Here is a 3,792-nt window from a genome sequence, read left to right as displayed (position 1 = left end):
TATAAATTGGACAAATCATGCAGTCATTTTGGAGGATCTCACATCTCCTCATGGGTCACACTTTGTACCTTACCCTTTGGGCCTTTGTTGTTGTTTAGTCACTAAGTCATATCCAGCTCTTTGCAACCCCATGAACTGCAGCATGCCAGGCTTCCCTGTCCTTCACTGTCTCCTGGAGTTTGCTCAAACTCATGTCCACTGAGTTGGTGATGCCATCCAACCATCTCATCCTCTGTCGCCTCCTTCTCCTCCTGCCCTCAATCTTTCCCAGCATCAGAGTCTTTTCCAATGAGTCAGCTCTTTGCATCAGGTGGCCAAAGTACTGGAGCTTGAGCTTCAGCATCAGTCCTTCCAGTGAATATTCAGGATTGATTTTTTTTCTTTTTTTAGGATTGACTGGTTTGATCTCCTTGAGTTGGGGCTTGGTGAACTTAAGTTTAGTTATAGGTCTAGAAGCAAAGACAGGTGGTGGTGTAGGTCCTGAGGGGAATCTGCAGTGCCTTACAAGGCAAGTCCCTCAGGGGAGGCCATTGCAGGCTCCTCAGGCAGACGGGGGTTTAACTTCTCAGTTGAAGGTGGAAGGGCTGCTTCCACTGGCAAAGACTCATTCAAATTTAGAGGTTCATTGTCCTCATATGTTCCCATTCCACTTTTCAGGATCCTGTTCCTTCCTCATCAATGCCTTCCTTTAACAGCAGACACCCTGTGAGGTTGGGGATTCAATTTATTTTGTAATTTAGCCATTCACAGGTTGAGACTCTGGGTTTGGTTTTCAGTAAACTCAGCTCTGCAGCTCCAGAAGCTAACAGTTATTTTCAGGACAGACTGAGAAATTTTTAGGTCATTCATGTTATGCTTGATCTGGAAAATCAGACCCCTGAGCTCATCCTTTTCTTTCCCCGCTTTGTCCAGTGCAATTAGGAGCAACCAGACAATCTTACTATACTTGTAAGTTTGACAAAATTTCCAAGTGTCAAATACAAGTTCATCCAGAACCTCACCTCTTATAAGCATTCAATTAGGAGTATCCAATGTTGATAGTTTGCATATCTCTCTTTTTTAAATTTTTTAATTAATTTTATTTTTTTTTCATTTATTTTTATTAGTTGGAGGCTAATTACTTTACAGTATTGTAGTGGTTTTTGCCATACACTGACATGAATCAGCCATGGATTTACATGTATTCCCCATCCCAATCCCTCTTCCCACCTTCCTCTCCACCGGATCCCTCTGGATAGTTTGCATATCTCTTTTGTCCTGTCACACCTCTCTCCTTACTACTGGAAATAGAGTCATTAGTGCTTTTGAATTTAATCAGAATAAAGAATCAATTCCAGAAATCCCATAACCAATTCAGAAAACTCATACTTGAGATTCCTTTCCTCAAGAGTAGGGTCCCCAACCCCCGGGCCATGGATCGGTACTGGTCCATGGCCTGCTGTTAGGAACTGGGCCACAGAGCAAGAGGTGAGAGGCAGCGAACAAGCGAAGCTTTATCTGTATTTATAGCTGCTCCTCATTGCTGGCATTACCACTTGAGCACCACCTCCTGTCAGATTAGATTCTCATAAGAGCGCAAATCCTAGTGCGCTTGAAATCATCACGAAACTATCCCCCCACCCCCATTCACGGAAAAATTGTCTTCCACGAAACCAGTCGCTGGTGCCAAAAGGGTTGGGGACCACTACTCTAGAGTCACTCTTAGTATCAAACTCTGTATTACGGTTCTCCAGAGAAATGGAACCAATAGGATATAGATATATACTTATAGAGAGTATACACACACTTGTGCATGCATGTGTGTACATAAAGACAAAGTAGGGGAGAGATTTATTTTAAGGAACCAGTTCACCCAGTTGTGGGGACTGGCAAATCTGAAGGGCAGACATGGTTGAGTGACTTTCACTTCACTTCACTGCTAAAACAAGCACTAAGACATACTCTTCTTTATTTCCATTGTGATATAGCAGACCACAGTTTTCCCTTGGTAGTCAGGGTCAACCACCCCAGCCAGCACGGTAACTCCCTTCTTTGCCTGTTGATTCAGAGACGTGAAAAGACCAAGATGTCCAGGTGGCAGACTTATCTTCCAGTTTAATAGAATCAGTGTTGTGTCTCTTGGTAGAAGTATTTCTTCCTTTGGAACTAAGGCATGTGGAACAGCAGAGCATAAGATCGCCAGTACAGGAAACAAAATTTTTGCTAATGGGCCACTAGGAGTGATAGTAAGTGGTGCCACTCCTGGCCCAGGGCTGAGTGGATGGGGCTACCATCTTGGTGGGCTTGGAGGACAGAGCATTGAACCATTGAGGATTATTGTCAAGCTGTGGCTCAACTGGTAAAGAATCTGCCTGCAATGCAGGAGACCTGGGTTCAATCCCTAGGTTGGGAAGATCCCCTGGAGAAGGAAAGGCTACCCACTCCAGTATTCTGGCCTGGAGAATTCCATGGACTGTATGGTCCATGGGGTTGCAAAGAGTCAGACACGACTGAGTGACTTTCACTTTCACTTAAAACCTAATGGAATTTGCCCTGCTCGGTTTCAGACTTACTTGAGACCTGCCATGCCTTTCTAAATTCTAATTTCTCCCTTTTGGAATGGGAGTATCTGTCCTATGCCTGTGGCACCATTGTGTTTGGAATATTTTAGAAACAGGTAACGCATCTGCTTTCATAGATATGCATGGAGAGGAATTTTGTCCCAGAATGACTCATACTCAAGCCTTACCCATAAGATTCAGATGATTTAGATGATGAGATCTGAGACTCTGGGTTGATGTTTAGATGAGATTTTAGACCTAAGAGTTGATGCTGGGATAATTAAAAGACTTTTGGGGATATTGGGATGGGGTTAATGTATTTTATATATGGGAAAGATGTGAATTTGGGGGGATCAAGGGGCATGTTCTTACTGGTTGAATAGTGACCCCTCAAAAAAGATGTCAAAATCTTAACCCCCAGTACCTGAGAATGTGCCTTTATTTGAGAGTAGTATCTTTACAGAGGGGATCAAATTAAAATTAGGTCATTGGGGTGGGCCCTAACCTGAGTGGTATCTTTTTTTTTTTTAAAGGGAGATTTGGGCACAGAAATAGGCACACATAGAGGAAAGACAGTAAGAAGACACACAGGGAGAAGATAGCTGTGGAACTGGATTAAAATACACTTACAAGCCAAGGAACACCAGAGATTTTGGCAGATAAAAGAAGCTAGAAGGTGCAAGGAAGGATTCTCCCCTATATCTGCTGGAGTGAGCATGACACTGCTAACCCCTTGATTTCAGAATTCTAGCCTCCAGAAATGTCAGATAATACATTTCTGTTGTTTTAAGTCACCTGGTTTTTGTTACTTTCTTTCTTTTTTTTTTTAAGTTCTACCAGTTTATTGCTACCAACCCATCTCCCTCCACCCTCATGCATGCATGCTCAGTCATGTAACCCCATGGACTGCAGCCCACCAGGCTCCTCTGTCCATGGACTTTTCCAGGCAAGAATACTGGAGTGGGTTGCCATTTCCTTCTCCAGGGAGTTTTTGGTACTTTCTTACAGAAGCTCCAGGGAACTAACACAGAACCTCAGTGAGGTGGTTTCCATTCTCAACTGCTAAGTGCTCTGGGGCATCTGAAGTGTGTGATGGTGTCATCCTTGATTTGCCTGAGATTCTTCAGTCCCTTTTCCCATTCATGGTTATTACTGTTTTTCCAATGAAATGTTACTTTTCCAAAGAACACATGGAAAGCAATTAGCTGGACCCCATTTTCTATCATTTCCTGTTAACAGGGTATGAAGTTCC

Source organism: Odocoileus virginianus, unplaced genomic scaffold (assembly GCF_023699985.2).
Source record: "Odocoileus virginianus isolate 20LAN1187 ecotype Illinois unplaced genomic scaffold, Ovbor_1.2 Unplaced_Scaffold_38, whole genome shotgun sequence".
Classification (NCBI taxonomy): Eukaryota; Metazoa; Chordata; class Mammalia; order Artiodactyla; family Cervidae; genus Odocoileus; species Odocoileus virginianus.
This window is presented reverse-complemented; position numbering follows the sequence as displayed.